The following is a 24090-nucleotide window of genomic DNA, read 5'->3' as shown; positions in this document are numbered from 1 at the left end:
ACAGCTTACATCTCTGAAAGGTCTTCACATGTTATGCAAGTCTTAATTAGAGCTCACTGAAGGAAATGGTAAAGTTAGAATACTTTCCTCAAGATTTTTTTATTGCTATCTTATTTACAGAACTTGTGCTTAACAGAGTATGTTTTCTGTTAAGTCTACAGCACTGGTTAGGAGGCAGTCTTCCAGAGTATCTACATATGTATATCGAGGACCACTTTACCAAAGCAATAATCAAAAGTCTTATTGTCTAAAACCAGATGCATTAATTTCTTATGCTATGAAGCAGCTTCAGTTGGGTGAGCTTTTGCAAAGTCAAATCCCTAGTAAAGAAGCAAACCAAGGAAGGAATGAAATAACCCCCTTTACACAGGAAGATAATGACAACAGCAATTACATGACATTTTGACTTCTTACCACAAACAGAGGAAAGTGACACTTTTCTCTGGAGTCATGGATCATACTAGGCCATAATTTCCCTTGCCTAAAAAATCTAAAGCCAAGATCAAGATAAGCATTACCAATAACAATATTGAGAACAGTTTGCCAGATCTGTGCTTCAAAAAAAAAATTTTCCAGCATATTTCTAAACTAGCATAGCTTCTTCTGTCCCATTTATCTGTTTAATGTACTGTGTTAATTTCTTTCCCATCAGATCCTGAGAAGCCCTTGCCATTCTTGTGGTAGCAAGATCTGGACATCGGTTGCCATGCAACTTAAAGAATTTAATAATGACAGTCTGTCTTTTTCTGCAGGTCTGCTCCTGGTGCCTAGTTAACAACATATTATCTGTTATCAGGCCATCTTCCTGTTTTAATTAAGCTTGCAGGGAGATTTTATTCCTCTGACTGTGATGAGCTTTGGTGTCCTAAATTTAATTTCTTTTTATAATCCCTACAGTAGCGAGTAGCAAAAAGTTTGAACTAATAAAAAAGTGTTTGAAAGGTGGAAGCAACAAGAACTTCACAAAAACGTAAATGGAAGAAAGTAAATTAACATATTCAAAACCAAACAAACTGACACTATAAACCATAGCCCTTAGTTTGTGAAAAATGGTGGCTTCCAAATGCTGAACTTTGCTGGCTTTTACAAGGGGGTTGAGGGGTGGAAAGGCAGAAGTAAGAGCAGTGTGGTTGTTTCTGTCCTCTTTTTAAACAATCTAAGCCATCAGGTGGTGTTACAGAGATGCCACTGGCATTAGCCCATCATACAGGAGCAGGTAGAGCTATAGTAGTAGAAAGTAGAAAGTAGCAGTGTTATTCTTTCTCTTAATGGGCTCTAAAATCTGTGGGTTGGAGCCCTGAACTAGCCTGTAGAAAAGGGAAGGCAGACTCATCTCTGTGATTTCAAACTTGATTCTTCCATCTGCAAACCAAGATAGAATCTAATTTAAAAATATACAAAGCTGTTGCTGTCAAACTGTGCCTTCACAGTCCCATTTGGACTGGGAAACTAAGTAAACAAACTTGAAGATAGAAATGAAAATGGGGGTCCCTAATTCAACAACTCTTAGCTTTCCTGCTCTGATTTAGCAATGCAAAACACTTAGGAAATATGACTGTTTATTCAGCATGATATTTATCGTAGTGTTCAGGGTTGTAGTAGTTTTTCACAACACTGAATTTTACTTAATACAGTTAGCATTTCATTCCTCCTCTTTCAGCCAATGGGGTCCATTGAACTAAGGTGGTATCACCTTTTTAGCACTGCCTTTCAGCTCAACATACTTTGAAACCAGCTTCTTATTTCCTCAAAGTAGTGGCTGCATCCTAAAATCTTAAACCACTTAAAATTATTTCATAAATACACCCCTTATTTATTCACTTATGTCTTAGTTCTATTTATCATACAGTACAACTGGGTGAGCATGAATCTAGCAAAAAACTCCATTCCTGTCATTTTTTAAACTCAGAGAAAGATTCACAGCAGAAGAAAGTTGTTGTGTTTATCAGGTAACACTTCCAAATTTAAAAGCTAACATCAGTTTCTCTAGAAGCAAGGTGCATGACTGCTTTTGAGAGAAAGACCACCTTACAGTCACAGCAAGATGTTCTTTTTTTGCAATTCACAGCAAAAACAAGTGCAGAAGTTCCTGGCATGAAATGAGGTGGGGGAGACATTGGTAGGAGGGAATGGTGGTTGTTTACTTGGGATAGAAATGCTTATCTGAGGTGCAAACCTCATCTAACAGTAGGAATACTTGTTACATTAACAAGATTTACTGACAAACCCCATCTGTGCCTTCCCACCAAACAAGGTCACTCAGATCCTAAGGAGCCTAATGAGCAAAGTGCCAACTCTCTGGAGTGATAATGGAGGTTTGCTCTGACTTACGCCTCAGGCACTTGCAATATTTTTAGTACTGGAAAATAAAATACAGTAGAGGAAAAAAGGTCATAATTTTTATCAGACCAATCCACCTTGAGAAATATCAGTGTGTGTGCCTGTGCATGAACATTCCTGGATATTTTTTATCTCTTTTCTTGGTTATTCACAGTTTGCTTTTCTCTTTTACTTCAGAGTGGCCCTTGAGGCACTTCAATGCCTTCATCTTGGCCATTCATTTCATATCTGCATCTTGGTTACAGAAACTTCAGTGTGGTGGCAGCATGCCTGGTCCTTTCAAAAGGCCATAACACCAACACCGCATGTGGTTGTTTCATAATTGAGGGAGAAGCCTTACCCTTGAATTTTTACTGTTTATGTGTTTTCTGTCTGCAGTTTCTGAGATAGTTTGGTCAATTTGTAACAAATATTATGGCAAGTACAAAGGAGAAAGGGACATAGATGAGCTTGGACCATTGCAGGTAGCACAAAAAAACCTCTGCTAAGTACCTTCAGTATTTACAATTCTGAGTATTGAGGTTTTGCTATAGATTAGTTGATAACTCAACAAAATAATATTTTAAAATTATTTCCAAGCAACAGAACCATAGGTTATCTAAAATTATTAAGCTACAAATTAAAAGAAGAGGAAAAGAGTACTTTCCCTACACACTGGAGCATGATTAAACTGTGGAACTCCTTGCTGTCAGGTATTATTGCAGCCCAGTTATAAACTGTTCCTTTTTTAGTTTAGTAGCAGAATGGTCTGGTTGTGACCTCTAGTTTGAGTTCCTATAATTCTGTATGTGTTGTTTTTTTTCTTATCCACTTTACAAAAGTGTTCTCTGGAGTCATTTGAAATGGAACCCAAGGTCCTGTAAACCCCTAGTTGGAACTAGTATCTAGTAATATTTATCCAATCTTGTTATGAATATCTGATCTAATGAATTTATCATTTGAATGTCAATACATTATGAACTGCCTGTAGAAAATTAACGCCCTATTTAACTGCTCAGTGAGTAAAAGAATGCTTGTCTCAATCTGTGAGATAGGATTAGGGAGGCTGAGACTACTTTATTTTACATGCTATAGAAGAAAATATCATAGCAATCATTATAAAAACAACATGGTGAAGCAATAGAATAAAAGCAAATTTAGAATCATCTTCAGTGATGTTTCTCTCAGTCCCGTTCTTTAATGTCCTGGAGTGTTTCTGGAATGAAATAATGCTTCTTACTATGAAGGATTTACTGGGTCATGTGCTTATATGAGAGATGTACTATGAAAAAGATGCAGCAGCAGAATTGGTGGAAATAACTCCACCCTGCAGAATCTATTCTCCTCCACCTTCTGATAGATTTCTGTTCTGCCTCAGTGTAGACTCGCTCAAATCCTAGCATATCACATACAGGACACTTGTTTACAGGACGAAGATTAACTTTTTTATTTGTGTGCCTTCATACTTACTGTATACAACAGGACATTACAAAATCGCACACTTGGAGGACAAAATAGAGCATTAATTTAAAAGTTCTTGGGGAAAAGCTTCTAGGAATATTCACGTGTGCAAATGAGTATTTTAATATTCCGAAGGAAAATGTCTCTATAATTGTCAAAGGGCTCTGCACATTAGCACCAACGTTCAGTTGCCTTATAAAGTACAATTGTAAAAGATGTCTTTATGTAGTGATATAATATCACTGACTGTAGTAGAAGGAGAATCTATAAAATTGGAAATGGCATGAGAACTGTAATTCTGAGTTGAAGAATCCACAAAGATAAAAATTACATTTTTATTTGTTGTTTTATTGTTTAATTTACAAAGGTGCTATTGTTCAGGCTCTGCAAATATCCATTCATTAGTAGGCAGTACATACTGGGAATCCAGAATTTGGTGTTACGCCTAGAGCTGTTTGGGATCTTCATACAGCCTCTGCCTGTTGCCACAGCATAGTATGGGTGTCCTGGGTTGCCCAGGGCTTCTCAAATGGCAGCTAATATCTGTTATTAAACAGTCCCTATGAATATGCATAATTTAATGCCACTCTTGTTTAAAGAGATCCCTGTGTTTCAGTCATCCTAAGCAATCAGCTGTAAATGTCATGAAAAGTGATAGTGTATTTTGCAGTGTCTGAACCTACCTGATCATAGATTAATTATTATTTCTTTCACTTTTAAACCTTCGCTTTATTTTTGGTGTATAAGTACAAGTTTTCTACTGCATAGAATACACTTATAATCACAACCTCTTCATACTGCAAGGTTTTTTCACTGATGCTTGTAGTTTGTCTTAAATTCTCCAGTTAGAGTGGCTAATTAGTTCAGCAATATGAGCTATATTGAAGTAGAAACTGATATTTTTCCCCTTATGCACTGTTTCCTGTCATTTGACTCATCAAGCTTACAAAACTATGCTCATATTGTCAAAAACATAATTAATAATATAATAACACATCCAATAACCCTAAACAGTCCTCTTTATTAACTGATAGGCATAATTAAATGTTTTGAAAGACAGGCGTGAAACATTGCAAAATCTCAAAATTAAGCAGGAAGAATGTAATTAATTCACATACTTTACGGAGCAGCATATCACACTGCTCACAACACATAAAGAGAAATCAAGGTGTACATTTCAGTGTCTTCCAATGCTTTACAGTAAGGAGCAGCTACTGAAATCCCTATTCCTCCATTCAGCAATTAACTCAGGCACACCAAACAGTATCTCATACCTGATATTCAAAGCAGACTGTGTCCCAGCTGGCGCACAGGTCATGAGGGTTTTACCCTTGGGTCACTGCAGTCAGAATTTCTGAGAACCTGGAACAATTTGTTTTCTCTCCAGTCACACTCTGTTTCTGGTAGCAATGAGTTTTATTTTTCCCCCTCTAACCTTCCTGATGGTCACACTTACCTCAAGACTGTGTCTATCTGTGCTCCTTCCCAGTAAGCCCTTCTGTCATTGTCCTCATGGCCTCACATGTGTCCTAGGTCAGCCCTAATCTCTGTCTTGCATCTTGCCCCATTACGCCCTGAGTGCAGTCTTCAAAGCAATTCTCATAGATCTCTTACCGAAACTTGCTGTCTGGGCTTTAAAAGTACCTATTTTTTTTTTTTTTAGGGTTCTTACTTGAAACTGAATTATTTTTAAAGAAAACAAGATGAGTTTTGGCTTGTTCTAAATCATTTGTATTGGATTTTCCTATATTTCTTCGGTTTCTTCAGCTTTTGAGTTTTTGCATGGCAAAAAGGAATGTTCTCAGATGTCTGTTTTCTTCTGGATAGAGAGAAAAGTATTTTTCTGTAAAATGTGTTTCTGCCCCTCACCTGACCTGTATTGTTCAGTTACTCATTAACACTAAAAGAGTGTGTTTGAATGTGTCTCTTTAGAGAAAAGCAGTATTTTTCTTTTAGAGGATAACCAATTAAAAAAAATCACACACAGAGAAAATAGTCGATACAATAAAATTTAAATACCTTGTCATATACCAAAATGAAAATTACTGCCTGAAAAAAGAGTTCAAAACATGTTTTGCTATAGAACCTCTTCAACAGAAGAGTTGACTTAAAGTTATCATATATGTAATCACCAACAAATCTTTTGTGTTTGTCTCACAATGGTAGCATGTAAAAACCACAAAGATCAGTAGATGAAGCTATTAGGAAGCAGGTATACAGATGTTATGTTGAAGAGTCTTACACAAATGAAAGAAAATAATGGTTACAATAAGCTTTATTGTAAGCTGTGAATAAATTGCATTTAGAAAGACAATTTGGATAACACAAACTCATATGACAAACTATACAGAGAAATATACAATTTCTTGGGATCTTTTTATGCACTTATTTAGCCTTTCAGTAAAAAATATTGCAAGCTCAAGTAATTTTAAATGCAACACTAATGTGAAAGAAACAAAAATTAAGCATTTTAAACTTCTTGCAGACAGCCATTTAGTGGCTGTGTCCTCTCAGACTTTCTCGGTACAGTGCCTAGGTAAGTGTCATGCCCTGAGATCTCTTTACCATGGTCACTGATGGGTGCATTTTCACCAGGTTTTATCACAACCTGAATCACTTGACTGGAGGCAGCCAAGGAACTGTAGAAAACAGTGTGTAACAGGGGCCAGGGAAAGGTAAAGACAGGGAACACTTCTGTACAGGAACACTAGTCATTCATAGAGCAAATAATCATTTTATGGGAATTATGCTCACCCCTGCTAAGATCTGAACAGATTGTGTTTAATGTTTAATTACTTCCATATAGACCTTTCCCAGTAAGTAGGGGAACATCTCACCTAATAACTGAGGCCATCACAGGATCTGAGATTGCATATCCATTAAAGATACTGGAGTATTAACCCCCCCCACACCTGTCTGCTTGTTTCACCTTAGTTTGAAAAGTCATCTTTATGAAGCAATACTCTTATAGTTGCCAGCTGGGGATCTGATGTTAGAGAGGTTTTAACTAAATAATAGGCCTCTCCATCTGCTGATTTTTGCTTTATGTATGCTTCCTGTCTCCCATGAGAAGCAAAGCACAAACTGAAGCCTCTATCTAGATTACCATGATGTATCCCTCTAAAAGGCACTGATTGATGCTTCTCATGCCTCAAACGGTGTGCAATACCATGTCACTCTGCTGTTTGCACGCAGGGAAAAGCTAGCAATTATAGGAGTTAGTCTTTCTGTGAGTGGATAATATGCGCTATGTTTATGATGCATTTTTCCAATAACCACTTTTATGTGAAGGCATCTAAAGTGGAACTTATTTTAAGTAGTTCTCTAAGGATTCCACATGGCACTTGGCAACTTGAACAAAAGTGCTGTCTTTTCCATCAGTCTTTGTACCAAGTAAACATTTGACAGCTGCAAAACTACCCAAGGTGCACAAGTGGCTTTAAGATATTTCTGCAGCCAGCTTCTGCCGTAGGCATTGTGGAAATAGTCCTCCATGTGTGTGAGAATTTTTGTGGAGCTTATCTATGTAAAGAAATTACACAGACAGGACAAGCCCTTCAAGAAGTAGTATTGATTAGGGATAGAGCTATAGCAAAAAGAACAATCTAAAATATTGTATCTAAAAGCTTGTCTCTTTTTCTTCCAACTGCATTATTTGTACTATATAAGCTTTACTCACAACTAAACCAGTGCTCTGTGCAGCCATAACACAGTATCAGGCCCAGTCGTTTCATTAACAGATGATAAATCAAAGAAATTGGGTGGGAATGTGTCAAAGAGAACTGAAAATATTCCTCACCAACTTGCTTTCACTCAGTTGAATAGGTTCTTTAGGAGAGATTCCTGTATATTTCTGCTTATGTTTTATATTTCTGAGTGCAGAGTTTTCAAAATAAAATATTTTATTGGAGGAAAAGACTACTAAAACCCTAAGCTGTGTGACCTGCAACAGCCTAAACTATGCACCATAAAATCTGAAACTGGTGACTCCCCCAGCTTTCTGGCAATGTCCAACAAGAAATTCCCAGAGCTTCTCCTGTCAGATTATAACAGTGTGGAAAAGACCAAGAAACCTGTTTGTGTCCTCTGATAATGACAACAGATAAAGCTACAAAGCCTCAGAATAGCGGAGGATCTCACCTACTGTGGGCATTGTGAAAGCAGGAGGTAACAGCAAATATTTGCACTCAGGAAGAAGTCTCCAAGGTCTTGGGCATATTTGCATGTCTTTTGTATTGTGTATTTTCTAAGCTGCCAAGAAGCTAAAACAATACATATTCATTTAGGGTATAAGAATATAAACAAAACTGACACAAATGTCCTTACAAGACTGTAGCTGGCTAGCTCACAAGTTTGAATCATTCAGTCAGTGTGGCAGAGCTGCATCAAAGCCACCTGAGCATTATAGCGTGAAGGGCTAGCAACACACTAGCAGCCAGCAAATTGCTGCTTCCTTCTGTGTGGAAATTCTCTCCTTGTTCAGCTTTTACATGTTGGTGCTCAAGCCAGAAGCAGTCACACCTGAGAAATTTCTTGAATTATGGGCATGAATTATGGGCTATGAGACTCAGACTTTGCTCCTATTAAAAGCAAGAAAGTGGCCCACTTTGAGACGGTATTAAGACATCTAGGCTAAAATCTATGAACTGACAGCTCAATATATTTTGAATTACTATCCTACAGAGGCTCTAAAGGCTCTAACTTGTCCCAGTCCTCAGTAGATGTAGATTTCATATAGAACCCCACTGTGAGATAATGGTTGTTTGGAACCTGAAGCCCAAAGACTCTATTTTCCGTTTTGTTTCTGACAATTTCAGACAGCTTGGAGGGGTGGAGGGAGGAATGTCAGCAATCAAAAGTATTTTCATTTTAGTGTGAATGTCAAATGAACATAGATCCACTCCTGACAAGAACTGTTTAACAGTGCAGAAAAAAGGATGAAAAGATTGCATGGTTGCTGATCAAGCTGCTTGGCATTTACCTTGTACAACAGAAACACTAAAAGTGCTTCAAACCCAAGTCTTTCAAAAGTTAAGTGTTTACATAGGTTAAAACATTTCTTCTTTGTTGGATGTGTGTCCTTTCAGAAAAAGTTATTGCAGCTCTAAAAGGAGAAATCTCAAAGTTCAAAATCTGAATTCTTAGCTCTAAAACAGACTTAAGTTTGAAAATAAAATTTCTCTTATAATTTATCTCTGTGTCTTTCCACATCAACTAAAATAATTGGACTCTTTCAAGCTATGTCTTTTACCCTGATTAAATCATAGAATGGCTTGGGTTGGAAGGGACCTTAAAGCTCATCCATTGCCAACCCCCTTCCACAATCAAGGACACCTTCCACTAGACCAGTTTGTTCAAAGCCCTGTCCAACCTGAACACTACCAGGCATGGGACAGCCACAGCTTCTCTGGGCAAAATGTGTCAGTGTCTCATCGTCTTCACAGTAAGGAATTTCTTCATATCTAATTTCTAATCTAAATCTACCCTCTTTCAGTTTAAAATCTGAACCCTCATCCTATCATTACACTCCCTGATAGAGTCTCTTTCAAATTGTAGCTCCCTTTAGGTAATGGAAAGCTGCTATGAGGTCTACCCGGAGCCTTCTCCAGGCTGAAAAAAAACCAGCTTTCTCAGCCTGTCTTCATAAGAGCGGTGCTGCAGCCCTCTGAACAACTTTGTAGCCCTCCTTTCCAACAGGTCCATGTGTGTTTTGTGTTGGGGGCCCCAGAGCTGAACTCATTACTCCAAATGGGGTCTCACAAGAGCAGAATACAGGAGAAGAATCACTTCCCTTGAGCTGCTGGCCACACTTCTTTTGGTGCAGCCCAGCACACGGTTTGCTTTCTGGGCTGCATGTGCACATTGCTAGGTCGTGTTGAACTTCTTTTCAACTAACACCCCTTTCTCCTCAGTGCTGGTTTCAGTGCATTCTCTGCCCAGCCTGTATTTGTGCTTGATTATACAGCTGTATTGAGCAAACACACCAACTAGTTTGTTGACAAACGAAAGAAGATTGTGCAACATGACTGAAATTGTTCTGATATCTTCACATTATGTAGTACATAGGCAAAAATTCATCCATTATACCTTCTTGTAGAAAAGAAATATCCTATTAAACAGTGATTCATTCCGTATATCACATTGTTAAACCCAGATAGTTTTAGTTATAAATCAAAGCTAATGATTTGGATTTTGCCTCAAAGTTAATTACTGGTGTATTCTCTTGTACCTGGTTGCATTCGAAAGCAAGTGTCTAAAATCGCAGGGAATAAAATTAGATGAAAAAAATCTTTGATCATTAAAAGTATATAGTTATGTTTAAGGTATAACTGCAGATAATTCAGTTGTTTACAAGATAATCATCAATTTGACTATGAAAATAAAATTGCAATTTTTTTTGCTTCAATTAAGAGTATATAAATAATTCTGGCATGCATAAATATTTTACTGTTGAAAACTGTAGCACATAAGTTTTTATGGTGCTCTTAAAACAGGTCTAATGCAAAGTTAATAACACACACAATAACTGTCTATGGGGGGAGAAGCCATCTGTCACAGTGAACTAGAAATGGTGTTGCAGCAGAACCTGCTAAAAGACTACTATGATAACGTGAGTAGTGAAACACTGCAGCAACAGAGCTACAACAAAATATGTGGATTTATCCTGACTTTTGTCAGATCTTGACTTGGTGGAAGTGCATAGCACATGCTATGTGCTAAGGTAATATTCCTGAGAAATTTAGGAAGGTTCTCCAAACCTATGATTTCACTTCTGTAATACACTGCATCTCAAACTGTAAAGGGTGGGCAAAATTGCAAAATTTGCAATTGCAAAATTAATAATTAAGATTTTCAAATAAATCTTTCCTTTTAGGTTTTAAAGAGAAAGACGAGTGATAAAGTGGCTTCATATTAGAAAATGCTTGGATAGCATATAGTATTCTGACTAATATGCAGTTAAATATCGGTGTTTTCAATTAAGTGGCATAAAAATTATAGTATCAATTTGTAGTGGGTAAATGGAAGGTTAAGACCATAAAGTAATTCAAACATAGATGAATAAACAAATACATTGAAATGCATTATTTATTCCAGTGGCCTGGTATCTTTTTAGATTGCTTTGAGTAACCTTCAGGACTGTAAGGGCTAACTTTCATGCCTTTGCTCAGACCACATTTATGTTTTGTGAAGTGTGGTAGTTGAAGAAAACATTGGTACATCTTAGACCTTGTACAGTAGAGCTAATGTCATTTATGCTAGGTGATCATCTGTTCCTTCATCAAAAATTAATAACCTTATCAGCAGCAACTTTTAGAAAAAAAAAAGTCTTGATAGCTTAACAAATATTTGAATCTTGTCTATGCTATGAGGTGCTGACATGTAAAATACTAAACTTTGTGAGTCAGGCTTGTAGAGCAGACTTTGTGATCTACTTGGTATAAGACCCAGGACCTTGTCTACTGAGTATTTATTTGCATGCTTATTTGTTTCTTATCACAAAGCAAAACATTCTTCTCTTCTGGAAGGGGCAAGCTGAGGTGGAGCTGGCTGGGCAAGGGTCACATAAAAGAGATTACCAAACATTTTGCTTTTCTCAAATTCATTCACTTTACCTCAGAAAATGTAGTAGTTCCAGATACCTAAAAAAAGCAAAGGTTTCTATAGCATCCTTTTATGTAGCATTTTTCACCACTCTCTCTCTATTTAAAATGTTTACCTTCAGCTTATTTGTACTGCCCTGTATGTGATTTTTGGGCTCTGATCACTTAGTTTTAGGTCATTTACTGTTAATATAATTCTTACTATCAGTAGTTCAGGTTGTGCTGTAAAATACTAATCCTTATAATTGCCAGGAATTACAGCCACTGGAAACTGTGGTTTTAGCTGGAAACTGTAAAATGTTACTGTACTGTGAGAAAACAGAAAATTGCGATAAAACAAAGAGTAATAGTCAGAATAATATTCAAGGAACACTCAATAGCAATAATTTTAACTATTAAGGATATAAAAAAATATTCCTTTAGGAACAGCAGGAAATATTTCATTCAGCTGTGAAATCACTGCCCACCAAATAATTTAGTTGAATTTGACCAAGAGCTTCCTTTCAGTTGCAGCTGATTGGAAAATACAGAAGCTTATTTCCTGATCTCTCTTCAGAGACAACTGAGACCCACAGCTGCCATCCCAAACAGGCAGCTTCCTCTGACATAATACCTCCAGGTATTCCTTCCCTTTACCTGGCCATTTGGCTGAGATTCATCACTGTATCATTGGCTCTAGCTGCAGAAATAGAGGAGGATGAGAAGAAAATTCAAAGCCTGTAAGACACTGGAGCTGTGTTTAAAAATACTATTCTTGTGGCACAAATATGCATCTCACTGTAATTCTGTAGCTTTCCATAGAATTACACCAAAAGCATGACAAAGCATTTAGGAGGAAACTTTGCTCCCTACCAGGTGAACTGGATCACAGAAAGAAAGAGGAAATATTATAGCTTTTCAGTTATCTATGTGCAAACTGAAATGCCAGAAGTAGCAACCAGATCTTCCAGATCTGTAGCACAAGGATCAGATGCTTACAATACGCTTTTTTAACCTTGGTAAAATCACTTTTCCATACCTTTTATAAAGACACACCTGAAATTCTATATCCAAAATAACTACCTACGAACAAAAATCCCCCAAAATCCTGAGTATTGCTGCAAGTAACTGAGTCAATATAAGAGAAGGCAAAGAACTAAAAATGTTAGGATATAGTAAATGAAGAACAAGCTAGAAAATGTCTGTGATGAAAATTATTATAATGAAGAGGTCTTCTTGGGATGTCTTGCTCATTTCTGATCTACCTGTTTCAAAGACAGGACAGTGGCAGTGCAATTAAGAATCTGGTTTAAAAAATATTAAAGTCATGATGAGTTTGGGGCTATTTCAATCATACCAAAAAGGACAAAGCTGAGATAAATGTATGAACTGCTTATTGTAGAGCTATGGGTCTATAGAAATTTTCTTACAATAGAAGAAAAGGATATTCAAAAGTTTTAAAAAGCAGCAGATTTAAAACGTACTAAGGCATTTTTACAAAGTACATAATTAAGCTGTGGGACTTGTTACCATAGAGTAGCATTGAGGCCAAGAATGTATCAGGATTTAGGAAGAGTGGACATTTTTATGTATAATCAGAAGTAACCATATTACGTTAGAGAGCATAAAGTGCTTTTATAGAGGATATAAAGTGCAACACTTTAGGCCATAAGGCAACCATTAACTCACGGGGGTTAGGAGCAAATGTTTTCAGCTGGCAGGTTAATCTGTGGCGGCCACTCCAGGGCTCCTTGGAGTTACAGCCATGCTTTGGCTATAGTTAGGGGAAGAAGGCAAGGTAGGCTGGCAGTCCATCATGGCATCACAGGTCTGTGTGTTTCATCTGTGCTCTTACTCTTGCTTTTATTTGTATTCATTTATTTCTTTGTAACAATGTTTTGCTAAGAACATGGATTTATTGCAAGTAAAGCTTATCCAGCTATCTTATGTATCTTTATGCTCAATAAAGGGAAACAACTATGATTTCCTGTGTAATATAGCTGCTGCTTTTGTGAAGAGAGTTGTTAATGCAAGGCAGACGTTAAAATGTTTGCTTCACTCTCAGCTGAAGTATCTGGCATATTTCCTTTTAGGGAAATACTTTAAAATCACCTCATTCTTCTATTAATTCAGTGTAACTGATCGTAAGAACGATGTTAGCAAAATTAATATTTCAGAGCAGCACTGTGCGGAGTATTTTTAACATGCAGCACCACAGCCCCTTTCTCTTGTCATTTGTGTCATCCTGTCATCATGTACGCCTTCAGACATAGGCAGGCTGATACTAATGAGCTCACCACTCCATGTTCCTCTACCATGAAGTTCAGTACTAATGAGAAAAATTCCCAGACTGTAGTCACACTCTAAATCAATTTGGCAAGATTGATCAAAATATTCATTAAAACATTTTGTTCTTCAACTCAGCCTGAACCCTGCAGGCATATCTGTCTTGCTTCTATATGCTTTTGTGTGCGAGCCCGTGTGCATGTATGTGAGTGTGTGAAATGAAACAAAAAGTCAGTTGTTTTTCCTCCTCATGATATTCAAGCACTGCTTTCAGAATTAAAAAGCAAAGGCTGAATTCTCATTCCTCTTTTCTCCTTGGGAGGTGCTTAGGAGTTTAGAAATGCTAAGAAAAATTTTCTGCACCCTTCTTCTCATGTGCCTGTCAAAAGAAGGCCTGAGAATGACCGACATGATGCAGCAAATTACTTGTCAAAAGGCCAACAAGCAAAACAACAAATGGGAATCTGTCAGAAAAAGAGAGACATCACTGGCCACACAACCCTGGAAATGCAATGTATCTTTTGTCTGTCATCTTCATGCCAAATTTCCATGCCTTCCTTCAACAGAATTTCCTCTTGTTATGTCAGCCTTGATAAGCATGGGCTAGCTCACGCTGTCTACTTTTTCACATGCATTTCAAGATAAAACACAGTCCACAGAGCCAAGGATGACATTAGCTGACTAATGCTCAACAAGCTGGACTGTGCTCAGAAGGGTCTAGACACAAAACCAGAGCAGCACAAATTGCAATGAGGGATGAGCAGGGGACAGATTTACAAATCTCAGCTATGATGTTATCTGTCCCTCCAAAGGGACAAGAATAATTCATGCTGGTACCAGTTTAAAAGCCAGACACCCTGACTAGTCATATATTATGTACCTCTAGTTCATTGCAGCAATAGAGGTTGCTTTTGATAGTCTGACTTCACCATTCATAGCCTAGAAACTAGAAGCTTTTTTCAAATAGCCAAGTGGAAAAACTCAGGCAAACTTAAGCCTGACATGGTCTTAAAATTCTTCACATTACTGTTCACAATGCTGCAAACCCACTTTAGTTTACAATGTTAAATACATAAACTGCATTCCTAACAGCCTATTTCTTAGATATACTATGCACTATAAAATAAGATAGTTATTCCAGGAAGTTTTCAGTGGTGTTATGAACCCAATTATTCAGAAACTTGAGAATAAACTCCACAGACAGCATCCTGCTGTGTTGATACAGCTCCCACAATGCAGGGTCAAGGGGGGGACTCTGACCTGGCTCTGGGTACAGACTCTCAGTAGTTCAAACTAAAACAGATGTTAAATATTCTACTAAAAATTGACAGTGGCATGCAAAGGCAGTGGTCCACATTTCATTTCTACGGCTTTGTATTCAAAAGGTGCCAGGTTAAAAAATAGCGGCATAACTGGCAGGAGATAGGTAGCTCTTTGGCCATGTGAAGAGTGGTATAAAATTTTTGTCTCATTTAAACACTGTTGGCTATTCAGATATCACTGGATATCAGCCTCCATTGCCGAACATAGGTTTGTGGCTCAGCATCACTAGGTTTCCAGAGCAGTGTTCCAGCAGCCAGTTAAGCTTCAGCCAGCAAGTACACATCCAAGCTGGGTGAGTTTGCCTGAAGGAACAGTAAATCCCATATGTACAAGCCCTTAGAAATAAAACCACTATTTAAAGGCATTAATGCAAATTTCCATCTTGAGAGCAGCCCAAGCCCTGTCTCTGCCAATGTAGAAAACTGTTGGGTTTTTTTTTTGTTCAGGGCTTTTTCTTTTTTTTCCCCTTTTATAACACAAAATAGCACTGCTATGAAGGAAGGAAAAAAAAAACAATCATATTGTCCAAACAGGTTCTCTGGAGATGAGATAAGAGGTTATTAACCAAATACTTGGTTACAGGCGTATTTCATCTGCCATAGAAAGCCAGGATCAGCTCTTATCACTTTCCTTTCACAGCACAGGATGCTGGTTTTAATGTGCTTCCTGCTTGCCCACTTTTATCTGGCTGGTGAGGTTTATTTCTCTCGACAGGAACTGTCCCCAAGCATCTATTTCCACAGATAACGGTAAAAGCAGATACTGGAACTGTTTGACTCTGTTCAGTGGATAGACTCTACTAAGGGCTGTTGAAATTTTCATGCAAATAGAAGTTTTAGAGAATCCAGATGTTAACGTGCTTTTTAATGGTTTTCCACACCTATGCAAGACAGTGGCTTTCAGGAATAAGTTAAAATTCCATTTATTTAGTTATTCAGAACGTTTCTGCTAAAGTCATTAATCAAAAGTAAAAAAACAGTGTTGCCTAATAACTGGTGTGTGTCTCAGTTAGGTTATGTGAAGATTTTATTTTCTACACTGGATTAATAATTGCATATAGAGTGGATAAACTAAGACACACGGAACCTCCTTTCCCTTGTTTGATCTTAATAGGCTGACTCATTAATTTTAAAAATCTGTAGGAAAAGAATCATTAAAGGTGTCTATTCAGAAAATCAAGACCTTTGATTTATGAGAGACTACTGACACCCTCCATACTCCTTTTGTAGCTTGTTTTTATTTTTCTGTAGCTTTGCAGCATATCAGACACCTTCAGCGTAAGTTGAAGATTCCCTTTTTTAGTGCAGGTTTTTACTTATAGCTTTTTTCCTTCAGAATCTTAAGCAATAGGTACAGAAGTTTTGTACAGTGACAGAAAATGCCATGGGATTCTTTGACATAGGTATGAAGATGCTTTGCAATGTTCTCTCTTATTTTTCCCTCTTCCCTCGCACCAGTGTCAGACTTCTAGGAGAGCTGTTGTTGCAGCCCATGTCTGAAGGAAGATGCCTCTTCCCCTCTCCCCCGCAAAGAAAGAAAAAAGAAAAGACATTGTAGCATGTGGTGCATTTTCAGCTGTCTTCCTCCCAGATTCTGTACATAATGTGAAATAAGTCAGTTACTCTTTTTGGAGGCCCAATAGATGCTTCCAGTGCAGAAAACCCCACATCCAGATATTTCTGTTCATATTATAACAGAAGATGGGTCAGCTTTAAGTCTGTTATTATTATTGGGGTTTCTCAACTTTTCTGTTGTCATACAAAGTTTGGGTTCAACTGTGGCTTTGGTATGACAGGAGTTATTTTATAATTTCTTGGTCAGCACACAAAACGGATGAGTTGCCACTGGACTAACATTTGTTTTGACATTGTAGCCATATCCAGGGCTGATTTTTAAGTTGAATAGTTGGTCAGAATAGGTTGTCCAGCTGCCATCTCTTCAGCCACATCTTGTGCTAGCATCAAGGCTTTTCTAAGGCTGTTTAAGAGATCTGCAAGTTTTCTTTCACTCCTAAAATCTCATGGGTTGGGTCAGGAGAACTGCAGTACGAAGGAAGGGATAAGAACCCTTGTAGAAACAAGAAGAGTTAAGCTACCTTAAGGTTGCAGCAAGTTGCACTTGAGTGGCATTTTTTTTTGCTGTAAAAGTTTTCTGTGATTCCCCATCTGTTTGAAATTGAAAACTCTCTTAGCACTCAGCTATCTCAGTGCTTTAATTCATTGACATTTGTGAAATGCTTTGAATTTACAATATAGGACATCGCTGTCTTCAGTACAGATGATGTATTTACCTGAATCAATCCAGATTAAAAACAAGCCAGTATGCTAAGCTCAGGCATCTCTTTCTTATTTGCTCTTTGAGTAGTAACTGTTGGTCCAAGGTTTTTTTGGTGGATATCTGACATGTCAAAGGAAAGTTTTTCAGGTAGTTATTGAAGTATATTTTAAGACTGTGATTGCATTTGACTTGTTTTCAGCTAAGTATGTGGTCTTTGTCCAAAGAAAGCCAAGCCACAAGATGAAAATAACAAAACGAGTCATGTTAGTTTGAAAAAGCCTAAAAATTCATTAGACAAAGCCGTTTAAGTGATATCCTTGTCATTTCTTACATTTCCTTCTTTTTTCTGTTCAACAATGTGTGCTGCTCTGTCCTGATGTTAGGGAATGCTTATGGGACTGGAAAGTATTAGGGAATGCTTTAACTTTTCTCTGTGTGAGAGAGATAAATCCCACGAACTCTGTATACTCAAAACCACCATTGCATTGGTCAAATAATTACAGTCATACCTCTAAAAACATTTTTCTAGGACCTTAAATTGTCTGCATGTCTGGAAAGAGGTGGCACATTTTCCAAACGTCCTGCTTTCTGAGGCACTGCTCCATGCTCAGCATGCTGTGGAGCTGCATAGAGCTTGTAGGAGTTCTTGAGAGAAGCAGAGTTTCTAGATTAGCTGTGTGCCTCTGAGCTAGCCAGCGATTCTCTCCTCTAAAAACTTATTTTGTGCAAGAGAAAAAGAGGACACGTTAGTGATTGGTTTGTTCATTAAAAATGTTTTTCACTGCTGTTTGTTTCCAAGAGTTACATCTACTACATATTTGGAATCTTTCAGGGTAAAGATGCTATAAAGTCTGAGACATTGCTACTTTTAACAGCTGTCACGGGGTTATAATTGTGCTTATAATTGTGTGATGCATTGATGTACAATCATAACAATTATTAATGACAACTGTAGCCCATTGCACATTTTTGCTAGTGGTCCTATTTCAAGCACCATCTCCCTTTCCAGCAGATTTTCGATACAGTAGACTTGATAAATAGCTTGAACTACCACAGGCAAACTTATTTTCTAATTAAATATAACACTTTCAATTACATGCTTTTTTGATATGAACATACAACGGAAGTAGGAGAGAATATTGGGTTTGAATGACAATGATGAATAATATTAATATTTACCTGCTATTGGAATCTGGAGCCACACCAATGAGCTATAGATTCTTAAAACCTTAATTAAAGGTTAACGAAAGAAAATATTGAGAAATCTACTCAAGGAGCTAGCAGTGAGGAAACAGGGTGTCCTAAATCATCCACAGTACTGCCATTCTCAGGCTCAGAAGCTGCATGCATCAGGCTTCCATAAGACTGATTTATACTCAGTATGTGTAGTTTTGAATTCACCTTTTGGCTTTTGGACCTCCTAGGCTGCAGGTGTTCTATTTTCCTTTTAGTAAAAAACGTCCTTCTGTTAAAGGCAAAGATGGCTTTGTGATATATTCATGCATCTCTGTGAGTTCAGTTAGAAAGTACTACTTAGGCTCTCAGGAAAGACGGGCAACATTATGATCAGATCTACAAAACAAAATATTCAAGACACATTGATTCTGTTCCTTTTGAACTCTTCAGAAAATTCGTGCAAATTTTGCAGCATAATACACTGGAATGATATAGTTGATTTAAAGTCAGAGACTGCATCTTCGTTGCTTTCCTAATATATGACACTGATTATGTATTAATAACACCTTATTATCTCTTGTCATGTATAATAAATACAGCGTTTGAATATTATATGCCAGCTCATAAGGTTTGAAAACACAAGCTCTGATTTCTTGCACAGCTCAGATGTTCTTTTAGGATTATATACTGCTCTTATGGAATAGTAAATTTATAGACCTCAGTCAATGTATGTAAGCTTGAACAAATTTAGAAGACCAGTTTATAACTAAATATTTTTTAATTAATACTGAATGTAGGATAAAGTTTATGTTGGTGTAAATACTAGAGGAATGTATATTTACTGCTTTGTTTTGTGTGGACCCTCAGCTTTAGTGTTGCTGGTGCACTAGAAATAACTCAAGAATAATCCCATTTGAATCTTCAGAGATACCACTAATGCTGCAGAACTAAAACAATTTGGAAGTTCACCCTTATGAGTATACACTTTTCCCTCTGGCTTTTTCTAACATGACTAATTAGATGCAAGAAGTGTGTTGTTATCCATTCGGTATTGTACATGAATATGTACACAGCAAAATTACACAGTACAGATTACAAACTGTCACTACTTCTTACCTTGCAGACTTCTCAAGAGGTTCAAGAACTTCATATTTACAGTGTATTGTCGGCTGTGATGAAATTTACCCTGAAGGTACATGCAAGGCAAGGCTTTTTAAAAAAGAGTAGTAATTGTGAGTGCTTCTTTGAATGCTTAATTTTGTAATCTTTCATACAGCCCTGCTTCTGAAGAGTTAAACTTTAGCACTCTGGTGCACAGACCTCTTTAAATCTTACAGAAATCACAAAATATATTTTACCAGTCACTTTGAGAAACCTTGGTTTATCCCCTGATTGCAGAAGGAATAATAGGTATAATCATTACAGTGATATTGATATTAATGTCAGTAAACATTAAATTATTAATTTATGTATATATGAGAGGCAAAAGACAGGGGAAATTTGTGCTGACAACCTAGACATGTAATCAGAAATTGTTCTATATAAGGAAGTGCTTCAAAATACTTTCACCAGCTTCTTAAAGTCTAGTAGTCTTCCTGGTGTATTGGGAATGTACCTGTGAGTCAAATCTCATAATTCCTTGCAGGCAAGCAGTAGGGTTTTTCAGCATCATAGAAACATACACATTATAAGCTCACTAGCAGAAATATGCTATGACACCCAGCACTAATAAGTGCAACTATCTTAAGCAAAGTTGATCTCTGATATATATAACTACTGGCAAACAAAAAGTAACTCACTATTAGTTCCTTTTCTTCCTCATAAAGGAAGTCATTTGGGTTCATAAAAGATGTATCTTTCAGTTTTATTCTGAGAGCTGTTCTCATCTGAAGAATAATCCAGTGGAAATTCAATTAGTTATGGACAGAATTACTTAATTACTAGAGAACTTGGATATAAAGTTATGAGTATAATTAGCCAAATTATTCATTTCGTAGGTAAACAGCTTGACCTAAGGCAGTCCTTGTCAAATATGGCACAATTTGTTGTCTTAAGTGTTATTACCCTCTAAAACATGCAGTCGTATTGGAGAGTTATTTATTGACATATCTTGGAGAATATTGTACCAGAGCCCATTTGATAATGATAAAGAATTTATTATAAGATTCTTGCCGGGTCTACTTATTTTAAAGCGTGATAATATGGTGAGAAGGAAGGTGTGAACTGCTCCCAAAGGCCAAGATGATCTCAATAATGTTCTCTAGCTGGCCATAAGACCAAGTGAATGCTTCTACCTCTGTAATATTTCTTCAGATCTGAGGCATACCTCAGAGATCCATTCTGACACATTACTCAGCTTTTAAATCTGTGACTCACCTGAGACAAAAACGTTATTTCAAAACAACTAGCCTGAAAATAGCATGTAGTATAATTTTGGGAATAGTCTCTGTTTCTAATAAATTCTGAATGTCCCTGAGCCTTGCTGGTCAGGCATGAGTCAGAAATACAATGTCACAAACTGCCTTTCAGGTGATTTTCCTTAGAATAAGCTGAACTGATTGTGGAAATCACGATTCTTTTCTGCTTAATTTAGTAGATCTTTTAACTTGTTGTGCATGATGTTTCTGTTTAAGCAGTTGACTGGGTCAAGGTGACTGTCTTGAATTTCTTGAACTTAATTATTAGTGGTGAAACTGACTCTCAGACTCACAGTAAGAAGCTCAATCTTAACAAATGTAAGATAAAAAGTGCAAAATATTTGCTTACTTCATTAGAATCAATAAAAACCAACACAATAATGTGAGATCAGACCTTGACACAAAAAAAAAGAAAATAACACTATATGGATACTATTGAATCTTTCAACCTCAGTATTTCAACTTAAAAATTGCTAAAAGGGGTTCCATTTATTCCAAATGCCCACCTATTAAAAAATGGAATAGAATCTAATAAGTACAAAATTTCAAAGTGTGGCTATATTAAAATACCTTAAATAGCCGCATCTTTTCTTTAACCCCTAACCTCTGGTAGTGGCAATAGTAGAAGGTTAAACTTCAAAGTGGATGCCACCCGTTATATGAATATATGAAAAGTGACAACTTTACATTTAAAGCAGATAGGTAACAAAGCTATCCTTATCATGTAAGTGGCGTACACTGATGGCATATATAACAGAAACTTGACCTGCGACACTGAACATCTCATGCTAGCTGGCCAGTTTGTGTTCTTTAACAATCGGCTTGCCATTTAGAGAGGAACAGAAAAGGTCAGCTGGAATTCAGAATAGCTTATGCAATAGGTAAAAATTCTAGGTGAATACACTGCCACATGACGCTGCTGTGGTCCACACATATTGGGATGGCAGGTTATTTGATGAGAAGTAAATAGCTCACATTTCCCAAAGAAAATATGCCATTCCTGTCCATTATGGATAACCAACTTTATACACAATTACACTTTCTGACCTATGCACATCCATTCAAAGCCATGGTGATTTGCTTCAGCTGTAAAATATTGTTCATCTGAAATATTTTTCAACAAAGCCCTACCTTAAAGAATGTTTATAGACTACAAAAAACAAGCACATAAGTACCATCAGTTTAGACCTACCAGCTGTCAGTGCTATATAGACAGTTCACAGGGCATACAGATAGCAGATGAGTGGAGTGCTAGTACAATAGTGGTAAAAAAAGAACAAATGTTAAAGTCAGCAACATATTTTTCTGTTGACTGTTTCTAACTTGCTGTTAGTCTGTGTGCTGTGAAAAAGCTCTGTATTTTTCCTTGTGAAAACCCCATTTTGAGATATAAAACAGAAATAAATGTAATAGAAAGCTAAAACAGCAGACACAGAATAATTCTGATTTTATTTTTTTGTAGCAGTGATAATGATGACAATGTATTTTCTGACATCCTGGAAGCCCCTAGCTATAGGATAGGTAAACCATTGTGATTAGCTTGTAATTAATATGTCAAATCACTACAATTTAATTATATGCTCCTGTTATCCTGGAGCATCCTTTTCAGCTCGTTTTAGAACTAAGCTAATCACAGTAGCATTTGAATATTCTTGCTATTGGAGATTTATCATATTTACCAAGATTATTACAATAGGCTCATACTTCATGCAAAGTTCACGTGAAACCCTATCCTCTTTGAGGAGCAAGATAATGATCCAGATGTTGAATCATGGCTGTAGCCTTTTGTCTTATTTTTATTCATGTTATGAAAACCTAAATATTTGTCCTGAATATCTCTTAAAGTAACAAAAGAACCCTCCAAATGAGTGGCTTCTTTTGGTAAAAAAATGGTCAACAGTCCATTAAAATAAGGTGGTCAGGATCCTAATAAAGCATTCATACATGTTTCTAAGGTATTACTGCAGTCTTCCATATGTTTCTTTTTTTGTTGGTTTGTATTTTTTTGTTTGTTTGTTTGTTTGGGGGGATTTGTTTTGTTTTGGGTTTTGTTATTGTTGTTATGGGCTTAAGTAGTGTGGAAATTAAACCCTACTCAGCAATACAGTTACATTTCCTTGATAAATAATCTAAGCAGATTTAACTGTGATTTTATTATTGACTTATGTTCTTAAGTTCCCGCAAGTATATAACACGACATACAATTTCTCATATTGCCACCACATCTTTATAGATAGAAGAGACCTTTTTGCTTTTCCAATTCCCTCATATATCCCATCAGATAAATATATTTCTGTATGCATTTAGCAGACTTAAAAAAACCCACGACATTTTATACAAATTCATTTTTCATTTTCTCGGCATAATCATACACTTATTTAAAGGCAACTTGGTATGAAAACAAGATCTATGTAGGCTGATGTATTCTAAATTAGTCTTTGAGGGCCCCATTATAGTGTAACTATTCATTGAAAAGAGCTCTGATAAATGTCCACTTTGATCTGCAAGGCTGGCCTGATACTCTAAATAGATATGTGAACCCATTGTAAGGAGCTTGATTCAACCAGATATACCAGAAGGAAATTAACATGCAAGAGATGTGGTTTAATCAGGCTGCAATTGTACTAATTTAACTCATCTGGGAAGTGTAGGGCCATAGCTTGGACAGTGCAGATCATGATTATTTCTTTAATCATCTCCACGTGGTAGGAGGTAACGACTATCTAACTTCTGCAGCTGGTCCTGTGCCTGTCTGCAGAACAGAAACGTTGGCTGTAGCAGAGGTAGCTGCTCTTTGTCTTAAATGTGAGGGGAGTCAAAGGGTATGACCGCCCCTGGACAAGGCACCTGGCATATCATGTGTCAGAAGGCATACTGCAGAGACCAAAACGTGGAAATATATAGGAGTATAAAGTATGAAGTTCCTAAGCCACCATGCTAAATCCACAACATGGAAAAGGGATTATCTGCTTGCTATTGCAACTTGGCTATCTAGCCTCTTGAAGGTGTGTCTTCCCCAAGGCTAATTTCAAGCATGATTTATCAGGGACCCAAAACCCACTGGGTGAAGAATTTCATTAGATACCTAATATCTGCCAACTGCAGCAGCATGAACCCAGCTGTATTCTAATAACTCTAAAAAGCCATGGACAAAGAAACCCCAAACAAAGCACTTTACCCATGTTAGTATTACTTTAAATGATTTCTGATCTTTTATAAGATAACTCTTGTATAAAACCTGATGCCATACC

Source organism: Pezoporus occidentalis, unplaced genomic scaffold, assembly GCF_034315485.1.
Source record: "Pezoporus occidentalis ecotype Australia unplaced genomic scaffold, CSIRO_AGI_Poc_V1 ctg256, whole genome shotgun sequence".
NCBI lineage: Eukaryota > Metazoa > Chordata > Aves > Psittaciformes > Psittacidae > Pezoporus > Pezoporus occidentalis.
This window is presented reverse-complemented; position numbering follows the sequence as displayed.